The sequence below is a fragment of the Heterocephalus glaber genome, unplaced genomic scaffold, assembly GCF_053883595.1.
Source record: "Heterocephalus glaber isolate CG9 unplaced genomic scaffold, H.glaber_assembly_v1.0 deba00001613, whole genome shotgun sequence".
Taxonomy (NCBI): Eukaryota; Metazoa; Chordata; class Mammalia; order Rodentia; family Bathyergidae; genus Heterocephalus; species Heterocephalus glaber.
In genome coordinates this window covers 6,396,000-6,419,440 of record NW_028258384.1, presented here as the reverse complement: position 1 = coordinate 6,419,440, position 23,441 = coordinate 6,396,000, and the positions used below count along the sequence as shown (strand labels likewise).

General features: G+C 34.9%; 1 pseudogene; it reads left to right on the top strand.

Moving 5' to 3' along the window:
* Nucleotides 1-12,916: 12,916 nt before the first annotated feature.
* On the top strand, nucleotides 12,917-13,671 carry LOC101709835 (large ribosomal subunit protein uL30 pseudogene; annotated as a pseudogene).
* The last annotated feature ends 9,770 nt before the right edge of the window (nucleotides 13,672-23,441 follow it).

The following is a 23,441-nucleotide window of genomic DNA, read 5'->3' as shown; positions in this document are numbered from 1 at the left end:
TTGGTTAAAGCTTTATTGATTTTATTTATTCTTTCAAAACACCAACTCTTTGATTCATTGATTTTTTTTTGTTTGGTTCTCTTAGTCTCCATTGCATTGATTTCTGCTCTGATTTTATAATTTCCTCTCGTATACGAGCTTTGGGTTTGTTATTCTCTTCTTTTTCAAGAAGCTTGAGGTTCTGCATTAGGTTATTTTTCTGAGTTCTCTCTGTTGTCCTAATATGACAGTCACTGCTATGAATTTCCCGTGTAGAACTGCTTTCCTTGTGTCCCATACATTCCTGTATGTTGTAATGGTGTTATCATTTACTTGTGGAAACTAATTTCTTCTTGAATTTCCTCAGTGACCCACTGGTTATTTAGGAGGGTGTTGTGTAATATCTATGTGTTTGTGGGAGTTTTGCAATTTCTTATGTTATTGATCTCCAATTTTATTGCACTATGGTCTGATAATTACAGGGGGTAACTTCAATTCTTTTACATTTACTTAGACATGTCCTATGATCTATCATGTGATCTATTTTGGTGAATGACCCATGTGCATCTGAAAAGAATGTGTATTCTGATTTTGTGGGATGGAATACTCTGTAAACATCTATTAAGCCCATCTGTTCAATAGGTTGGTTCAGTTGTAGAATTTCATTGTTAATTTTTTTCTAGATGCTCTGTCTATTTGTGATAGTGGGGTATTGAGTTCCCCCACTACAACTGTATTATTGCTTATTGGGTTTTCATGTCCTTTAATATTTGTTTTATATAGTTGGGTGCATTTGTGTTTGGGGCATATATATTTAGGACTGTCATCTCTTCCTCTTGGATTGTTCCCTTCACAAGGATGTAGTGACCATCTTTGTCTCTCTTAAATAGTTTTGGTATGTAATCTACTTTGTCTGCAAATAATATTGCTACCCCTGCCTTTTTCTGTGTTCCTGTTTTATGGAGGATGGTTTTCCATCCTTTTACTTTCAGTCTATGAATTTCTTTTTGATTTAAGTATGTTTCTTGTATATAGCATATTGTTGGGTTTTGCTACTTAATCCATTCTGCCAGTCTGTTTCTTTGGATTGGTGAATTGAGGCCATTACCATTGATAATTATAATTGATAGATATTGACTCATTCTTGTCATGATGTTTTACTGTTGTTGGCTCCTTTATTTCTTGTTTTTCCCCCTTTCCCTTTAGTTTCTTACCTTGTCTGGTGGCTTCCCTCTGTTGGGCCTCATGGAATTGTGGCCTTCATTGCCTTTTTTTAGGATATTGCTTAGAATTGTTTGGAGTGCTGGTTTGGTGTTCATGAATCTTCTCAGGTGTTCTTTGTCATCAAGTATCTAATTTCCTCATCAATTTTGAAAGATAATTTTGCAGGATACAACAGTCTAGGTTGGATGTTATTTTCTTTTAGGGCTTGAAATCCTTGATTCCTGGCTCTCCTCGATTTAAGGGTGTGTGTTGGGAAGTCTGATATGATTCTAATGGGCTTTCCTTTGTAGGTGATTTGTTTCTTTTCTCTAACTGCCTGTAGGAGTTTGTTCCTTTGTTTGGTGTCTGGGATCTTGACTATTATATGTCTAGGTGTAGATTTTTTTTGATCATGGCTAGTTGGAGTTCTATAGGTCTCACTAATCTGTATGTCCAAATCTCCACCTCTGTCTGAGAAGTTTTCTACTATTATTTCTCTGAAAAATTTTTGTATGTCGATTGTACTTTCTCTTGTTTTTTCATGGACTCCTACCAGTCTTATGTTATTCTTTGCATCGTCTAGCAGCTGCTGGATTGATTTATCTGGTCCCTTACTATTTTGAAGAGATCTGTGTTTTCATGGTCCTTAACCACAATCCTGTCTTCTGTATCTGATATTCTATCTTCAGATTCCCTTAATCTGCTCTCCATGCTTTCAATGGAGTTTATAATCTCCTGAATATCTGTTTGAATCTGTTTTATGGTTTAAATTTCTTTCCTGTGCTGGGCATTCATGGCTTCCAGCATGTTCCTGAGCTCATCTATTTTTTTTTATCTGTTTCTGTTCTAGAGCCTCTAATCATGTCTTTTACTCTGCTCACCATCTCTGTAGTTATCTGGGAGATTATTTCTGTTTTGAATTTTTCTAGAGCCTGATTCATCTGTTTTGTTACTTGCTGTGCTATCAGTTCAGGTTGTCCAGGTGCAAGGTTATCAGACTTTACCACCTTGTTTCCCCCAGAAATTGCCTTTTGTGGGGTGGAAGTCTGAGTTTATGCCTTACTTAAATGTCTTCTCATTTTTGTTTTTGGTGCTCTCCTTGGTTTAGTTCCTCAGTGGATATTTTGAAGTTGTTTATTGTCGGTATCTTTGTTGTTGTATTTAGAACACTTATGGAATGATTACTTCTCAGAAGTGGCTTCCAGATATAGCTTGTCTTTAGATTTTGAGTCTCTAATGGCACTGAGGCTGTATCATTTACATTATACCAGGAAGGACAACTGATTAGATCAATCACAACACCTTAGCCCAAGTGATACAATCAGCAACACAATAGCATCAAGTACCTCTTAGAAAATGACAATTTGGGGGTAATTATTAATCTATTCCCTTTAACTGTGTGAATTAAATTAAAATCAAGGACCAACCCAACATATGTTTATAGTGATTAAACTCTTCAAGATAGTAACTTTACCCTTAAGGATGGGGAGTTAGAAGGAGTTGGGGAAGGAGGAATATGTAAGTAGAAGGATAGGGTAAGGTTAGCAGTGAGCCCAGAGAGCAAAGACAAGAGAAGGAAAGAGAAGAAAAGAAAGATAAAGAAGAAATACAAATTGGGGGCAGAACAGAAACCCAAAGGAGATGAACAACAATGTGAGACTGAGAGAGAGAGAGAGAGAGAGAGAGAGAGAGAGAGAGAGAGAGAGAGAGAAAAGAGAAAAGAAAGAAAACAGAAAAATAAATTTTTTAAAAGAGTAGTGAAGAAGAAAAAAATTTAAAATAAGAGCAAAAAAATAGTATTAGTTTTGAAAATAATGAAAGATAAAAATGAAAGTCCTCCTTCAGGTTATGTTTCTGCTGTCACAATAGACAACGTGGGCAGCACTGTGCAGTTATAAGTCTATAAGTCTCAATAAGCCATTCACAGACCCATGAGATTCAGGCAGATTTCTGGCTGCAAGTCCCAAATTGAGCTCCCTGTCTGCCTGCAGAGTTGAACTCTGGAAGGTTCTATTGCAGGTTCCAGCTGCCTTTCCTATGAAGATAGTCCAGGTTCCAATAGGAGGTGATGATCCTTCCAACTTACCAAGGATGGTGGTCTGGTGTGCCTTTATTGCAGAGATTCTCTTCACTTTCCCAGTGGGCTTAAGTTTTCATCAGGGAGCCTGAGAGAGCCTCTCTCTCTGTTTTTCACTTCTGCAGCTCAGGACAGTGGCCTTTATGCCCCCCTGTACATCTGTTGTGTGGATCTAAATTGAGGCAAGTTCTCCAGGTTGAAAGTGGGCTGGGCAGAGTGTGCTGGATTGAGCAGGGCACAGTCAGCCCATGCACACTCTGCCTGGGCGGCTGAGCTGGCAGCTGCTGGCCATGCCCATGGGGTCATCACTGGCTAGGTCTCTGGCTAAGTCTCTGGCTAAGTCTCTGGCTAGGTGTCCTGGTTAAATGAATATTGTTAAAAAGAGAAAAACTTCGACCACCCACAGTGCCAAGGAGCAGATCTGGCCTGAGCACGGAGGAAAAGAGCCACCCCCAGCAACAAGGAGGTACCTTCCAGTACGCCATACCACTGCCCCTCTGCCAAGGAGCAGAGCTGCCTCCAGCACCAAGGAGGTGAGTTGCATAGACGCTCACAGCACACAACCCTCCCAACCCTTGAAATGAGAAGACACATAAACAAGTCTCAAAACCAGACTTCAAGATCACCTAAAGAAACCATAAAGGGCAAGAAAATGGAACAATCTGATACACAACCACCTGGTAGCCCTGAACTGGCAAAAAAAGAGGATCTAAAAAAAATGAAATCAAAAGTAATTTCTCAGATACCAACAGAGATTGTGCCCATAATGCAGGACAAGATTAATAAATTTAGAGAGGACACAGATAAAAAAATAGGAGAGCTGAGGAACATGATGGAATCACAACATAGGAAACAAATGGAATCCATAAAACAGAAACAAATAGATTTCCAGGAGATTAAAAACTCCATTGAAAGTTTAAGCAGCAGAATGGGCCAATATGAGGACAGAATTTCAGATATAGAAGATAAGATAGCAATTAGTGACCAGGAAAAGGAAAATATCTTTAATATAGTAAGTAACCATGAGAAATCAATCTAGTAGCTGCTAGACAATGCAAAGAAGAATAACATAAGACTGATCAGAGTCAATGAAGAAACAAGGGAGAGTGCAGACAACATAGAAAAACTGTTCCCAGAAGTGATGGCAGAAAATTTCCCAAGCAGGGGAAAAGAACTTGACATACAGATAAGTGAGCCATATAGTACTCCAACTAGCCTTGATCAAAAAAAAAATCTACAAAGAGGCATACAATAGTTAAGATTCCAGGAACCCAACAGAAGGACAAATTTCTAAGGAGTAGGGATTTAGCTCAGTGGTTTCACTGCCTGCTGTGCAAGTACAAAGACCAGAGTTCAATCCCCAGTACCAAAAAAAAGAAAAACAAAAAAAAACACAAATTTCTACAAGCAGTTAAAGAAAAGCAACAAATCACATACAATGGAAAGCCCATCAGAATCACAGCAAACTTCCCAGTGCAAACCCTCAAGGCAAGGAGAGCTTAGAGTGCTGTATTTCAAGCCCTAAAGAAAAACAGACTCCAACCCAGATTGATGTACCCTGAAAAACTATATTTCAAAATTGATGGAGAAATAAGATATTTTCATGACAAACAGCACCTTAGGAACTTCATGAATACCAAACCAGCACTCCAAAAATTTTAGACAATATCCTAGGAAGAGACAACAAGGATCATAACCCCAGGAAGCCCAACAGAATGAATCCATTGGGAATGACAAGAAATTAAATGCAAAGGGGGAGAATCCAACAAAAAGAAAAAGTCATGACAATGATAAGTCAATAGGTATTAGTTAAAACCATCAGTACTAATGGTCTCAATTCTCCAATCAAAATAAATAGACTGGCAGAATGGGTCAAGAAGCAAGATCCAATGATATGCTGAATACAAGAAACACACCTAGTTAAAAGAGAAAATCATAGACTGAAAGTTAAAGGGTGGAAAACAATACTCCATGTGATAGGAACACAAAAAAGGAGGAATAGCTGTCCTTTTTGCAGATCAAGTGGATATCAAACCAACACTGATTAAGAGAGACAAAGAAGGACACTACATCCTTGTAAAGGGAAACATCCAAGAGGAAGAGATGACAATCATAAATATATATATATATATATGCACCAAACACCAGTGCACCCAACTATATAAAACAAATAATAATGGACATGAAAAATCAAATAAGCACTAATACAATCATAGTGGGGGACCTCAATAACCCACTGTCACAAATAGATAGAACACCTAGGCAAAAAATAAACAATGAAACATTAGAACTCAATCAAACTCCTGAATAAATGAACTTAACAGATGTTCACAGTGTGTTCACCACACAAAATCAGAATACACATCTTTTTCAGCTGCACACATGTCATTCTACATAATAGACCACATACTCTCTCACAGAAAATGTTTAAGTAGCTGCAAAGGAATTGATGTTATCCCCTGTATACTGTCTGACCATAGTGCAATGAAATTTGAGATCAATAGCAAAAAAACCTCACAGAAATTTCACAAAAACATGGAAATTGAATAACACGCTTCTGAATAACCAATGGGTCACAGTGGATATTGAAGGAAAAATCAGACAGTTCCTACAATTAAATGACAAGGACAATACAACATATCAGAATCTATGGGACACAATGAAAGCAGTCTTATGAGGGAAATTCATAGCAGTGAATACTCGTATGAGGAAAACAGAGAGAACTCAGTTATACAACCTGATGCTGAAACTCAAGCTTCTAGAGAAAGAAGAGCAGGACAATCCCAAAGGTCATACTAGGGAGTAAATTATAAAGATCAGAGAAGAAATCAATGCAATGAAGACTAAGAGAATGATATAAAAAAGCAATGAAGCCAAGAGTTGGTTCTTCAAAAGAATAAACAAAACTGACAAACTCTTAGCCAACCTTATCAGAAAAAGGAAAGAAAAGGACCAAATCCATGCAATTAGGAATGAAAAGGGTGAAATTACAATGGACCCAGCAGAAATCCAGATGATCATCAATAACTACTTTGAGAACCCATATGGCAATAAGATGAAAAACACAGAAGAAATGGACAGATTCTTACATACTTATGAATTACCAAAGTTGAACAAAGAAGACCTAAAAATTCTAAAGAACCCAATATCAACCAATGGAATTGAAAATGTTATTAAAAACTTACCAAGAAGAAGTCAAATTGTCATTATTTGCAGATGACATGATATTCTATATAGAAGACCCCAAGAACTCCACCAAAGTCTTCTAGACTTCATAACTAAATTCAATAAAGTAGCTAGATACAAGGTCAACACACAAAAACCAATAGCTTTCCTCTACACGAACAACAGACTCACTGAGAGAAAAATAGGGTAAATAATTCCTTTTGCAATAGCATCCAAAAAACTGACATACCTAGGAATCAACCTAATGAAAGAAATCAAAGACCTCTTCTCTGAAACCTATAGCATTCTGAAAAGAGAGATTGAAGATGATATCAGAAAATGGAAAGACAGTCCTTGCTCCTGGGTAGGAAGGATTAATATAGTGAAAATGGCCACACTTCCAAGGCTGCTATATAGATTCAATGCAATCCCAATTGAGATCCCAGCAGCATACTTCACAGACCTTGTGAAAACAAACCAAAAATTCATTTGGAACTAGAAGAGACCCAGAATAGCAAAAGCAGTTCTAGGTAACAGTGACTTGGAAGGGGGTATCACAATCCACAACTTGAATCTATACTAGAAAGCTACTGTGATAAAAGCAGCATGGTACTGGCAAAGAAACAGACCACAGGATCAGTGGAACAGAAACAGCTCCAGACACACTCAGCCATCTCATCTTTGATAAAGGAGCCAACACGCTCACTGGAGAAAAGATATCCTCTTTAATAAACGGTGCTGGAAAAATTGGATTTGAACTTGCCAAAGATTAAAACTAGTCCTATATCTCTCTTCATGCACTAAATTAAAATAGAAATGGTTTAAAGATCTAAATATTAAAACAGAAATGCTGAACCGGCTGGAGCAGAGGTTAGGTAGAATTCTTAAAGACATTCTTGTAGGAAAACATTTTATGAACAAAACCTCACTTTCCCGTGTAGTAGCACAAACAAACAACAAGTGGGAACTTTTCTTATTAAAATTATTTAAAAGCTTCTGCACAGCAAGAGAAACCACCAGCCATGTGAAGATACAACCTACAGTGTGGGAAAAATTTTTCACCACCGGTCCCTCAGACAAAAGTCTACTATTTTGAATCTGTAAAGAACTTAAAAAGATCAGACCTCCCAAATTTAAAGAACCAATTCAAAAATGGGCATCTGAAATGAACAGACATTTCTCAGACAAAGAGGTAGAAATAGCAAATAAATACATGAAAAAATGTCCAACATCTCTGGTGATTTGAGAGATGCAAATGAAAACAAATCTGAGATTCCACCTCACCCCATAAAGAATGGCTGCTATCATGAAATCAACCAAAAACAAATGCTGGCGGGTCTTTAGGGAAAGAGGAACACTGCTCCACTGCTGGTGGAAGTGTAGACTGGTGCAACCGCTATGGAAATCAGTATGGTGGTACCTCAAAGAACTAGGGCTGGAAATCCCATTTGACCCAGCTATTCTCCTGCTGGGTATCATGCCCAAAGAATTAAAAGAATCATACCTCATTGATATATGTGCACCCATGTTCATAGCAGCACAATTTGTAATAGCTAAAACTTGGAAACAGCCCAAATGCCCATCAACTGGAGAAGGGATAAATTAGCGACATTTATCGCTAAATGGATGCACATTGAGGCCATACTCTTAAGTGAAATAAATAGGACACGTGTAAATACCAAATAGTTTCTCTAGTTTGAGAAACTGAAAGTGTAAATAAGTACTAAAAGCTATAGTAGATAATGTGAAATAGGAAGAAAAGGGGCAAAGGGTAAGGGGAAGTTGGAGAGGTAGGAGAAAGGAAAGAAGGGAATGGAATTAATATGAGAAAATGAAAAAATGGAAATAAAGTCTTTATAAATAGGGAGGGATGGAGAGGTTGAAGGGAGGGCAGGGAAATTGGGAAAAAAATAAGAACCAAGAGAGATCATGTAAAGGTGCAAATTTCCAGTGATGAATGTCATTATATTGTATACTTAAAATGTACCAATAAAATTAAGTTTTAAAAAAGAGAAAAGCTTCAAAAGTATAACAACACTAGAATAACCTGATGATGCAATCTGTGAGGAATTATTTTGTGATAGAGTTTAGCTTTGACTATCTCTCCCCGAACTCAAATCACAGAATCTGCGTCAACCAGAAAATGGGACAATCATCTATTTACCCCTGCCCACAAATGATGATGCATTTATAATTTGTGAGACATTGTGCCAGACATTGGAGATGGTTATAGTTATGAGGAAACCACACATGGACATGGCCTCTATTGGGCATATAGTTTTATTGGGAGAAATATACTTTTAAAAAATTGCACTTTTATGGAGAAAAAAGTATACAATGTTTATGAGACCATGTAACAGAGGCTAATTCTGGACTAATAATGAGTTCTTCTTCAAAACATGAAATTTGACCTGAAAGATTACTATAAATAAGTTAACCAAATGAGATTATTTCAGGCAGAAATATGTGGGAACTGAGTCCCTGAAACAGGAAGGAGTGTGGTTGTTGGTGAAAGTGAAAGAGGGGGTTGAATACACGTAGGGAAGAAAAGTGTATTTTTAAAAAGTCGAAATAGGCAGAATCTAGATCATATAGATCCTTCTAAGCTATGTAAACTATGTTATTTTTATACTTAAAGTAATAAAAATACCATTGAGTATTTGTAAGTAGTGCTGTGAATGGATTTTTAAAAATATGATTCTGACTACAATGAAGGAAATACAAAAAAAGGAATATAAAAAGGAATACACTAAGAGCAGTTAGGAGACCATTCCAGTAGTTCAAGTAAAAGATGATAATAATAAATTGAAGTAGGAATGTAGGAAGGAAATCAAGGTATTTTTTATAATTATGGGTTGAATATGTAGATTGAGGAGTGTAAAAGGGTGTTTTTTTTGTCATTAGTAACTCCCAGGTTTCTGGTTTATATACCCAAACTTGGATGAAAAGTACAATGACTTGGTCTTGTAAATCCCAGAACTTAATCAGGATAAATAGCAGGAAATTGGTTTGATGTATTACTCAAATCCTTGGCAGACAACAGACAGAAACTTGAAACACATTTATCGCATTGTTCTTGCCACTTACTGAAACAGTTCTGAAAATCTTTCATGGGTGTCTTTGTTTGTGCTCTTGTTGCTGCCTCAGTGTCTTGAATCAATTCAAAATGTTTAATTTTATTGTACTTTTCACTTTGGAAAAAAGCGAGAAGTTACATGATGTGAGACTTATTGAATAAGGTGGATGAGAACACATGGTAATGTTTTTACAAGTCTGCCTTTGTATTGGATGGCACTCAGCAGCACCATTCTCCATTTTCTCAGCCTCCTTTTTATCATTGGACAAAATATCTGACACCAACAACTTAGAGAGGGGTTTTTTGGGGATCATGGTTTTAGTCTATGGTTGATAGATCCAAGGGAGAAATAGGATGACAGAGGTGCATGGCAGAGGAAAAGGTGCTCAACTCATGTCATCTAGGAAATAAAGAGAAGGAAAGAGCCAGGTCCAAGAATAAACCCTTCCAGTACTCCATCTATAACCAAGATCCACCTTCTAACAGGATGTCAGCTATAGAATGTCCATGATCCAATCACCTACTAAACACAAGATATTTCAGTGACATTTTAGATCTAAACCATAACAACTGTATTTTTGATCATAGCTACTAAATCACTCATAAAGAGGACTTCCAGAACTGCTCTGGAATGTGGCAAGAATGATAGGATAAGTATGTTCAAAGCAGGGGAGGGTATTTTGAGGAAGATAACTGACAATGTGTCTTTTACTGTATTTTTGATATAATCATTCACCATATATTTTGCACATAACATAATTGTAAAGATATTTTAATACTATTTTCAAAAGTGAATGAAAAGGAGGATTCTTGTCTGGCACTGTAAGAACCGTGGAAGCCATCACTATGTCCTAATAGCAAATAAGATGGTAGACAAATAGAAAAATCAACAACTATTCTTCAATTTGTAAGAGTAGTGAGATTTCAGGGTAAACCATTGCACCCAAAACTCAAGAGGGAGACAGGTAAATGAAAAGAAGAAACAAAATTGGAAGTTCTATAAGAATTAATAACAAACTAGGGAACACTAAACTGTAAATGAGAACTTCTTAGAGGATCATTGACTAGTCTTAGAAAAAACACTCCAGAAAGTTCTAGTCATCAAAAGGCTCCCTGGATTTACACCAAGTTCTACCAATAAACATCAAAGAAAAACTCCCTCATCGTTCTGGTGAGAAGAGGGGAAATAGAACTATTTTGAAGTTCATAAGAACATCGTGTACTTCTTAATAAAATGTCTAACCCTAGGAGAGTCTAATATGCTGGCATTCTACTTGAGGCTAACTAACTGGGAAAGGAAATGTCCAATCCAAGTACTTTATTTCAACAAAATCAGAATTTTAGAAAGATAGAAACACAAAAAGGAGTCAAATAGAAATTCTGAAGCTAAAGAATATAAAAACTAAATTTCAACAGGAGATTCAATCAAGCAAAATAAAGAATTAATAAATAAACAAATAGATCATTTGAAATTATCCAGTCAGAGGAACAAATACGGGAATGGATATGAGCATCCAGGTTCATGATTATGAAAGAATTGCAATTAATTTGAGCATAAAGTTTTCTTCAACAAGGAGTATAATCAAATTTATAGCAGTTAGAGACAGACAGAATTTGAACTTGAGATAGTAAATCAATCCATCATATACAACATAACTTCCATCAGACTATATAAAATTCTCAACAGAAACTTTGCAGGAGAGAAGAAAGTTATATTCAACTAACTAAAAGAAAAACCTGGCCAACTAAGACTGCTACATCAGCCAAAACTGTCCTTCAGAATAAAGGAGAAAGATTTCTGTAAACAAAAACTGAGATAATTCACAATCACTTGACCTACATAAAATACAGGAAATTCTTCAGAGTTAGTTCTTCAATTTGAAAAAAGATGCTACTAACAGCATGAAAAAATATGAGGTTATATAACTCGTTGGTAAAAAGTTAGTGTAGTCCAATCTGTAATACTTCATAGTATAATGCTGGCAAACAAATTATTTTTAATTTAGTATAAAAACAAATAGAAAACACTAAAAATAACCCAAGCTCTAAACATTACTAGGATGCATAACAAAAAAGATGTAAATTGTGACATCAATAACAAAAATCTTGAAGGGAGTGAGAAAGTGAATTATAGTTTTGTGTCCAATAAAATTAAGGTGTCATCCATTTAAAGTAGAGTATTATAAGATGTTTATGTTAGTCTCAAATAATCACAAAATACTGTAATTGATTTACACATGAAAAAGAAAGGAATCAAAGCATACAAACAAAAAGAAAAATCAAATGACAAAGAAAGGCAGCAAAAGAGGAAGAAAGGAACCAAGGAACACTAAAACAATCAGAAAAAAATAAAATGACACAGTAAATCATTACCAATCAATAATTGCTTTAAATGTAAACTAATTAATTACACATTAAAAGATGTGTGATATATACAATAGCTGAATGAATAAAAAGGAAAGCTTCAATTATATGTTGCCTATAACAGACTCAGTTTAGATTTAAAGATATATAGGTTGAAAGCAAAGAAATGGAAAGAGATATTATATAAATTTTAAATAGATTTTAAGACAAAATACATTTTAAGCCAAAACTGTCACAAGAGACTAAGAAAGTCATTACATAATAATAAAAAGATAAATTTATAAAGATAATGAGAAAATTGTAAATATGTATGCATAAAAATTGGAATAAACAAATATATGAAGCAAATGCTAACAAAACTGAGGCAGAATTAAATAACAATATGATAACAGTAAGATTTTAATACCCTACTTTCAACAATGGATAAATCATTCAGCATGAAATCAATCAGGAAATAGAAGACTTGAATGATGCTATAGACTAAATAAATGTAACACATATATACAGAATCTTCTATCCAACAACAGCATAATACACATTCTTCTCAAGTATATATGAAAAATTCTGCAGTTATATCATATGATAAGTCACAATACATCTTAAAAATTGAAAAATATTGAAATCACTTATCTTCCTCATCACAATGTTATGAAACTATAAATATCAGGAAGGAAACTAGAAAGCACACCAACATATGTAAGTTAATGAACACAGAAAAAAACCTATGGATCAATGAAACATTCAAAGTAAAATAAATAAATTTGGTATAAGCAAAAATGGGATTACAACACATCAAAAATTATGGCATAGAACAGAAACAGTTATAAGAAGGAAATTGATAGCAGTGCAGTGCTACATTAACAGAATTGAAAGAGATGAATAAATTAATCTTTCCATACAGTTCCAGAAACTAGAAAAAGAACTAACCAAGCCAAAAGTCACCAGAAGGAAGAAAATATTAGAGGAAAAAGTAATGAAACAGAGAGTAGAAAAATACTAGAAAAAAAAAACAAGAATCAAATTTGCTATTTATCTCTTTTCTGACTAGAACCATGGAGGGTGTCGATGAGAAGAAAAAGAAGGTTCCTGCTGTGCCAGAAACCCTTAAGAGAAATCAAAGACGTTTCACAGAGCTGAACGTAAAGCGCCTGAGAAAAATTTTGCCCAAAAAATGCTTTGAAAAGCAAGGATGAAGCTCATCTATGAAAAACCCAGGCAATATCACAAAGAGTATAGACAGATGTACAGAACTGAAATTCGAATGGTAAGGCTGGCAAGAAAAGCTGGCAACTTCTATGTATCTGCAGAATCCAAATTGGCATTTGTCATCCAGATCAGGGGGATCAATAGAGTGAGCCCAAAGGTCTGTAAGGTGTTGCAGCTTCTTCGCCTTCGCCAAATCTTCAATGGTACCTTTGTTGAGCTTAACAAGTCTTCAATTAATATGCTGAGAATTGTGCAACCATATATTGCATGGGGATACCCAAACCTGAAGTCAGTAAATGAACTAATATACAAGCGTGGCTATGGCAAAATCAATAAGAAGTGAATTGCCTTGACCGATAATGCACTGATTTCTTGATCTCTTGGTAAATGTGGCATCATTTGCATGGAAGATCTGATTCATGAGATCTATACTGTTGAAAAATGCTTCAAAGAGTCAAATAACTTCCTGTGGCCTTTTAAATTATTTTCTGCATGAGGTGGAATGAAAAAAAAGACCACCAATTTTGTGGAAGGTGGAGATGCTGGAAATAGGGAAGACCAGATCAACAGGCTTATTAGAAGGATGAACTAAGGTATCTACCATGAATGTTAAATAATCTTTCAAAACTCAGTGGACCATATATGTGTGATTCTATTTCTAGATTCTCTGTTTTATTCCAATGATCTATATTGTTTTTCCTTACACCAACACTGCCTTGATTACTGTAGCTTTAGAGGAAGTCTTAAAATTACATACTAAATGTCTTCCAACACTGTTTTTGTTTTTTCTTTTTACTTTTCTAGGTCCTTTGCACTCCTATATAACTTTTAAATTTCAATACCCAATTCTTCATTTATAGCAAGTATACATAGATCTGAATTTTTATATATACCTTGTGTTTTCTAATCCTGCTAAATTCAAATACAGGTTCTAGGGGCTCCTAGAGATTTCTTAGTATTTTCTCTGTAGATGATCATTTCATCTATACATAAAGATTTTACTTCTACCTTGCCAATCCTATCCTAATTGTGTCATTTTATTGCCAGACTATTTTGGTTTGGGCCTATGTTTCAAAGTTTAATGGACAGATGAAGAGTAGGTATATCTGCCCTTGTTCCCCACCTTAGGGAGAAAGCATTGTATCTTTTCCATTCATATAAGGCATTTTTTCTGGAAGTATGGAGTACATGGCTTATCTGTTAAGAAGTTCTGTTCTACTTTCAGTCTCCTGATAGCTTTTACCATGAACAGCTGTAGAATTTAGTCCAAAACTTTTTCTGCAACTACTGATAGGATCATATGGCTTTTTCCTTTCCTCTGTTAAAATGATGACTTTTGGGGGTGGATCTTCCAATGCTGAACCAACACTGCCATCCTTATAATAAAACCACTTTCTACATACTGCCAGATCTGACTTCTAAGAGTTTGTTTTGTTAAAAAAATTTCTATCTCTGTTCATACTTTTTTCTATTATCTTTATCCAGTTTTAGAATTAGCACAATGTTGATTTCCTAAAATGAGGGGAGAAGTGTTCCTTCTTTTTTCTGCTTTAAATGTTTGATATAATTTATCAGTTAAAATGTATACAAGCTTGTTGTTGTCATATAGGTAGGTTTCCAAGCTAGGAATATACTTTCTTTAATAGGTGCTATTCAAATTTTATATTTCCTCCGGAGTCAGTTTCATCAATTTGGCTTCCAAGGTACTTCTTAGAAGTTGTCAAATTTATTTCAAAAAAGATTTTTGTAATATGCTTCTATATCCTTTTAAATTCTGTAAAATCTGTGGCAGTGTCTTCTAAATCTTGATATTGTAATTTTAAAGATGTATAATTGATACGGTATAATAGGAAGTAAAGGTCTATAGGAGCAGGGAAAGTGGGAGGAGTACGGGAAAGGAAAGAAGGGAAAAGAAAAAATATGAGAAAAGGAACAAAATGGAAACAAAGTCTTTGCAAATAGGAAAGGGTAGAGGGGGTGAAGGGAGGGCAGGGGAAGGGGAAAAAATAAGAACCAAGATACATCATGTAAAGGTACAAGATCCCAATGATGAATGTAACTATATTTTATACCTAAAATGTACCAGTAAACTTAATGGAAAAAATTTGCTCTTTAAAAAAAGATAAGCAAAAGTGACAAAATTTTACCTGAACTAAGAAAAAACAGAAAACACTCAAGTAAATGAAATTATAAATGAAAGAAGAGATATTACAAGAATCCAGAGAAACTCAAAATATCCAAATAAAAAAACAACAACAAAAAAGAGAAACTCAAAATATCGTGAGATAACTATGGTCAGTTTATGCAACAACTACTTGGATAATATGGAAGAAATAGATAAATCCTGGACACATATAACATAGCAAGACTAAACTATAAAATAGAAAATTTGAACAAACGAATGTCATATAAAGTGATTCAGTAATTAAAAATCAGACAACACAAATTTCCAAGGTCAAATAGTTCATAAATTCTATCAAACATTTAACCAGTGATGCCAGTTCTTCTCAAATGCTCTCAAAACTATAGGAAAAGGCAATAATTTTAGTTCATTATTTGAAGTCAACTTTACCTAAATACCACAGCCAGACATAAGAAAAACTTAGTTTCATTTTTCTGTAAATGGATAGCCAGTTTTCCTAATATCATTTGTCAAATAGGTTTTTTTTTCCAGCACAAATTTTTGGCCCATTTACGAAAAATCAGATGACTGGAGGGGCATGGATTTGTTTCTGTACCTTGTATTCTATTCTATTGTTCTACATATCTATTTTTGTACCAGTTTCATGTTATTTTTGTTATGATAACTTTGTAGTATATAATTTGAAATGTAGAATTGTGATGCCTCTTGCATTACTTTTTTTTGCTCAATATTGTTTTGGATATTCTGGTTCTCTTCTGGTTCCATATATGTCATATAAATTTTAGTTTTTTTAAGTAAAAAATAAGGCAGGTATTATTATATATATTACATATATAAGTAATACTGCCATTTTAATGATATTAATTCTACCAATCCAGGAACAATAATCTATTTAGAAATATATAGTTTTCATTATAGAGGTCTTTCAATTTCTTGGTTAGGTTGATTCCTAGGTAATTAATTTTATTTGAAGCTATTGTGAATGTAATTTTTTCTAATTATTCTCACAGTGGGTTCATTATTGGTGTACAGGGATGCTATTAATTTTTTTTATCCTGCCACTTTTCTGAATGCTTTTCAGCTCTAGGATTCTTCTGGTTGATTTTTATAGGTATTCTTTGTAAAGGACCATATTATCTTCAAAGAAAGGTAGTTTAACTTCTTCCTTCCCTATTAATATCCCTTTTATTTCTTTCTTGCCTGATTGCTCCGGTTAAAATTTTTAGTACTATACTGAACAGAAGTGGTGAGAAAAATGAAACTAGACACTTATTTTTCACCTGCTACTAAAATGAAATCAAAAGGGATCAAAGATAACAATGAAAAAATTGAAACTGCTGCAAGATAACATAGGGACAACACTTGAAGCCATAGGTATAAGCAAGGACTTAATAGAATTCCAATAGCACAATAAATAATACCAAAAATCAAGAAATGAGACTACATCAAGTTAAAAAGCTTCTGCACAGAAAAAAATGAACAAAATGAAAAGATGACCTATAAATGAGATAAAAATGTCATCTTCCTTTTTTGATAGAGCACTAATATCTAAAATACATAAAGAATTCAAAAAATAACTACTACAAAACAATAAAAATGAGTAAAAGACTGAATATACACTTCTCAAAAGAGAAAATACAAATATCCTATAAGTACATGAAAAATATTCCTCTTTTTTAGACATCAGGGAAATAGAGATCAAAACATTTCTGAGATTCCAGGTTTCTTAGTCAGAATGGCTATCATTAAGATTACAAATAGGGCCGGGGATGTAGCTCAGTGGTTCCGGCGCCTGCTTCGCAAGCGCAAGGTCCCGAGTTAGATCCCCGGCAGCAAAAAAAAAAAAAAAAAAAGATTACAAATAAACGGGAAATGCTGCCAAGTATGTAATGTAAAGGAAACCTTGTATATTATTGGTGGAAATGTAAACTAGCAAAACCACTATGGAAACCAGTATGGAGATTCCTCAAAAAACTACAAGTAGTAATTCCATTTGACCCAGTTATATCTGTCCTGGGACGTATATTCCTCCAAAAGTTAATGATGTCTAACTACAGTGATATATACATACCCATGTTTATAGCAGCACAACTCACAACAGCTAAACTGGAAGCAGCCTAGATTCCCACTGACAGATGAATAGATAAAGATAATATGACATATATATATATATATATATATATATATATTTCAGCCATTAAAGAAGAATAAAATCATATCATTTGCAAGAAAAGTGGATGGATCTTGAGACTGTGATGTTAGGTGAAATAATTCAGACACAGAAAGTTAAATGGTGTGTCATGCAAGAAACCTTGATATCAAATAATTAAAGAGTAATCTGAAGAAGAGGTGGTAGGAAACAAGGAGGCAGGTACTTTTGAGAAGGGGAATGAAGGAGAATACAGAAAGTAGGGGTTAAGAAGGAGGATAAAAGGATCAAAAATGTTCAAGAAATGATACATATGTATCAGTTCCCCAAAATAGATGTAACTGTTATGTATTACAAATGCATACTAATAAAAAATATTCTAAAACAAGATGTAGAAATTATTTAAGTAATGCCCTATACTAATTGCCTTTAATAATAGATTATTTCTTACTAAAAACAAGAATAAGGGGCTGGGGATTTAGCTCAGTGGTTCCACCACCTGCCTCACAAAAACAAGAATAAGAAGACCATTATCTCCTTCATACATATCATTGTTTAGAAGTTCTCATTACTCCAATAAAAGTAAAAATAAACACAACTAGAAAGTTATATTAAATGAAAAGCAAATAAGGGTTTTTTTAAAAGAAAAAAAATTACTCACTCCCAACTGCCAGCCCACAGCCTACATCCTCTTACCTCTTGCAGGCCTGACCATTGAAGATCACAATAGATAAAGAAAATCTCAGGCTTGTCATTGACAATAGCTGTGGCATGTGCAAAGCTGGCTTTGCTGGTAACGATGCTACCCAGGGCATGTTTCCCTTCATCACTGAGTGCCCTGTGACACCAGGATGTGATGTTGAGCATAAGCCAGGACTCCAAGTGCAGAATCCTGAACCTAAAGTACCCCATTAAGCACAGCATTATCACTAACTGAGAGGACACAGAGAAGATTTGGTATCATACTTTTTACAATAAACTGCATGTGGCCTCCAGGGGGCACCTAATGCTGTTGACATAGGCTCCCCTGAACCACAAGGCCAACACAGGTAAGATGACTCCGATCATATTTAAGACCTTTGACAGCAAGACCTTGATGTTTTTCAAGTGTTCGGAATAAATTCAAAATAATTGATGTTAGTTTATCTTAATGTTTATTAAAATTCAGTAGCATAGTCATTTGGTCCTGATCTTATATTTATTACTTTATTACTGATTCAATCTTATTCTCATCACTGATCTCATCATGGTTTTAATGTCTTCATAGCTCATAATAGGTAGGCCATATATGACCAGATATTTGTCTATTTTTACTAGATTTCCTAATTTGTTACCATATATTATTTCATCATAATATCTAATAATCCTCTTCATTTCTGTTATATCAGTTGTAATGTCTCCTTTTTCATACCTGATTTTATTTATTCAGTTCTTATCTATTTCTAAGATAGTATAACTTCACATTTGGTGGTTGTCTTTATCTTCTGTTTTTTTGTTTTGTTTTGTTTTTTGATACCTGGGATCAAACTGGGGAACTTGGACTTACTAGGTAGGTGGCAGCACCACTGAGCTAAATCCCCACGCCCTTGTCTTTCGAAAAAAGAAAAATATTTTGTTTCACTGATCTTTTATATTTGCAATTTTAATCCTCTTTTTGAAATAGAGTTAACAATGGCCTGTGGCTTGTTGGTGGCTCTCTTTTGTATCTTCCACTTCTCAGGCTGATGTCAGGTGTAGCTAGTCCTATAAAAAACCTGCTTAAGTTCTTGAAGGAATTCAAGATAGCACTCTCTCATTGGTTCCATGTGCAGGACTTTAGGAAATATTATGCACATGTGTCCTGGAACTTTGTCATACACAGACCACAATACTTCCCTAGGCAGTTTGCCAAAGCCTAGTCTCCTGTCTTGGCATCATTCAGCCTATATTTAATCATATTTTCTAAAAATATTTACCAAAGACGATTTCCAGAATTGCTTCAGAAAGTGGTAAAAAGGATGGCATAAGTATGTTTGAAATGAGAGGGAGTATTTTGAGGGAGATGAATGACAATGTTTCCTATACCATAATAAATTATTTTTCTTTAAAGACACCATATTTTATTAAATTTTATTTTATTGCTACATTTTAGGTATAAAATATAATGGCATGCATCATTGGAAATTTGCACCTTTACATACTCTCTCTTGATTCTTATTTTTCCCCCTTCCACTGCCCTCCCTTCAACCCCTCCATCCCTCCCTATTTTCAAAGATTTTCTTTCCATTTTTCCTTTTTCTCTTATTAATTTCATCCCCGTCTTTCTTTTCCCCGACCCCTACCACTTCCGTTACCCTTTGCACCTTTTCTTCCTATTTCACATTATCTACTATACCTTTTAATCATTATTTATACTTTCATTTTCTCTCACTACAGAAACTGTTTGGTATTTACACGTGTGTCCTGTTTATTTCACTTAAGAGTATAGCCTCAATGTGCATCCATTTAGCTATAAATGTCTCTAATTTCTCCTTTTTATGCCTGAGTAGTACTCCACTTTATAAAAATACCACATTTTCTTTATCCAGTGTACAGCTGATGGACATTTGGGCTGTTTCCAAGTTTTAGCTATTACAAATTGTGCTGCTATGAACATGAGTGCACATATATCACTGTGGTATGCTTCTTTTAATTCTTTGGGGAAGATCCCCAGCAGAGGAATAGCTGGGTCAAATAGGACTTCCAGTCCTAGTTCTTTGAGGTATCTCCAACTGATTTCAACAGTGGTTGCACCAGTCGACACTCCCACCAGCAGTGGAGCAGTGTTCCTCTTTCCACACAGCCCTGCCAGCATTTGTTATTGGTTGATTTCATGATAGCAGCCATTCTTTCTGGAGTGAGGTGGCATCTCAGCATTGTTTTCATTGGCATCTCTCAAATGACCAGTGATGTAGAACACTTTTTTATATGTTTATTTACTATTTCTACCCCTTTGACTAAGAAATGTCTGCTCATTTCAGATGCCCATTTTCTGATTGGGTTTTTAAATTTGGGAGGTCTGATCTTTTTAAGTTCTTTATAGATTAGAGATAGTAAACCTTTTTCTGAGGAACAGCAGGTGAAAATTTTTTCCCACATAGTGGGTTGTCTCTTCAGACTGTTGGTGGTTTCTCTCACTGTGTAGAAACTTTTTAATAGGAAGATATCCCACTTGTTGATTGTTTGTGCTAGTTCATGGGCAACTGAGGATTTGTTCATAAAATCTTTTCCTACACCAATGTCTTCAAGAGTTCTACCTAACCACTGTTCCAGGCAATTCAGCATTTCTATTTCAATATTTAGATCCTTAATCTATTTCAATTTTAGTTTAGTGCGTGGTGACAGATATAGGTCTAGTTTTAATCTTTGACAAATTGAAAGCCAATTTTTCCAGTACCATTTATTAAAGAGTCTATCTTTCCTCCAGTGAGGGTGTTTGGCTCCTTTATCGAAGAAGAGATGACTGAGTGTGTCTGCAGTCATTTCTGCATCTTCTAATCTGTTCTATTGGTCCTCAGGTCTATTTCTTTGCCAGTACCATGCTGTTTTTATCACAGTAGCTTTGTTGTATAGTTTCAGGTTGGGGATTGTGATACCCACTGCCATGTCTCTGTTAAGTAGAATTGGTTTTACTATTCTGGGTCTCTTCTTGCTCCAAATGAATTTTTGGATTGTTTTCTCAAGGTCCATGAAGTATGCTACTGAGATTTCAATTGGGATTGCATTGAATCTATATAGCAGTTTTGGAAGTATGGCCATTTTCACTAAATTAATCCTTCCTACCCAGGAGCAGGAGATGTCTTTCCATTTTCTGATATCATCTTCTATCTCTTTTTTCAGAGTGCTATAGTTTTCACAGAAGAGGTCTTTGATTTCTTTCATTAGGTTGATTCCTAGGTATTTAAGTTTCTTGGATGGTATTGTGAAAGGAATTGTTTGCCTATTTCTTTCTAAGTGAGTCAGTTGTTAGTGTAGAGGAAAGCTATTGATTTTTTTGTGTTGAACTTGTATCCATCTACTCTACTCAATTTGGTTATTAAGTCTAGAAGACTTTTGGTGGAGTTTTTAGGGTTTTCAATATAGAGTATCATGTCCTCCGCAAATAACGACAATTTGACTTCTTCAGTTCCTATCTTTATTCCTTGTATTTCTTTCTCTTTTCTAATTGCCATGACTACTGTTTCCAAAATTATACTGAACAAGAGTGGTGATAGTGGACATCCTTGTCTTCTTCCTGATTTTAGTGTGAAGGATTTCAGTTTTTGACCAATTACTATGATATTGGCTGACCATTTAGTATGATATTGACCATGTAGTATGACCATTTAGTATGATTTTTGACCATTTAGTATGATATTGGTTTTTCATAGTTGGCTTTTATCAGATTGAGGTAGAGACAATCTATTCCAATTTTTTGTAGGGTTTTTATCATAAATGTGTGTTGGATTTTGTTATATGCTTTTTCTGTATCTATAGAGATAATCATATGGTTTTTGTCCTAGGCTCTGTTGGTATAGTGTATTACATTTATTGATTTGCATATGTTGAACCATCTCTGCATCCCTGGGATGAATCCCAATTGGTCAGGGTGTATGATGTTCTTGATGATCTTCTGCATTCTGTTTGCCAGTATCTTATTAAGGATTTTTGCATCTATATTCACTAGTGAGATTGGCCTATAGTTCTTTTTTTCAGTTGGGTCTTTCTCTGCTTTAGGGATAAAGGTGATGCTTGCTTACATGAATGAATTCAGAAGTATTGCTTCCCTTTCAATTTCTTTGAAGAGTTTAAACAGTAGTGGCAGTAGTTCCTCTCTATATGTCTTGTAGAATTCAGCAGTGAAGCCATCAGGATCTGGGCTTTTCTTAGTTGATAAGTTTTTAATTACATTTTCAATTTCATTGGTTGATATTGGGTTGTTTAGAAGTTTTAGGTCTTCTTCGTTCAACTTTGGTAATTCCTATGTATCTAGGAATCTGTCCATTTCTTCTGTGTTGTCCATCTTATTGGCATATAGTTTCTGGAAGTAGATACTGATGATCCTCTGGATTTCTGCTGGGTCTGTTGTAATTTCACCCTTTTCATTTCTAATTGCATGGATTTGGGCCTTTTCTTTCCATTTTTCAATAAGGTTGGCTAAGGGATTTTCAAATTTGTTGATTCTTTCAAAGAACCAACTCTTGGCTTCATTGATTTTTATATCGTCCTCTTAGTTTCCATTGAATTGATTTCTGCTCTGATCTTTATAATTTGCTCCCTTGTATTAGCTTTGGGTTTGTCCTACTCTTCTTTTTCTAGAAATTTGAGGTTCAGCGTTAGGTTGTTTATTTGAGTTCACTCTGTTTTCCTAATACGAGTATTCACTACTATGAATTTCCCCCATAAGACTGCTTTCATTGTGTCCCCAAAATTCTGATGTTTTATTAGCATTTTCATTTAATTGTAGCAACTGTCTGATTTCTTCTTTAATTTCCTCTGTGACCCACTGGTTACTCAGAAGTGTGCTGTTCAATTTTCACGTGTTTATGAAATTCTGAAGGTTTCTTTTGCTATTGATCTCCAATTGTATCACACTATGATCTGATAACATACAGGGGATATCTTGAATTCCTTTGTATTTACTTAAACATGTTCTATGAATGAGTATGTGGTCTATTTTGGAGAATAACCTATGTGCAGCTGAAAAGAATGTGTATTCTGATTTCATGGGGTGAACACTCTGTAAACATCTGTTAAGTTCATTTGTTCAAGAGTTTGATTGAGTTCTAGTATTTCATTACTTATTTTTGGTCTAGTTGATCTATCTATTTGTGACAGTGGGGTATTGTGTTCCCGCACTACTATTGTGTTAGTGCATATATGACTTTTCATGTATATTAGTATTTGTTTTATATAGTTGGGCACAGTAATGTGTGGTGCATACATATTTATGATTGTCATCTCTTCCTGTTGATTTTTATGTTTACAAGGATGTAGTGTCCTTCTTTGTCTCTCTTAATCAGTGTTGGTTTGAAATCCACTTGATCTGAAAAGAGGATAGCTACCCCTGATTTTTCTTGGG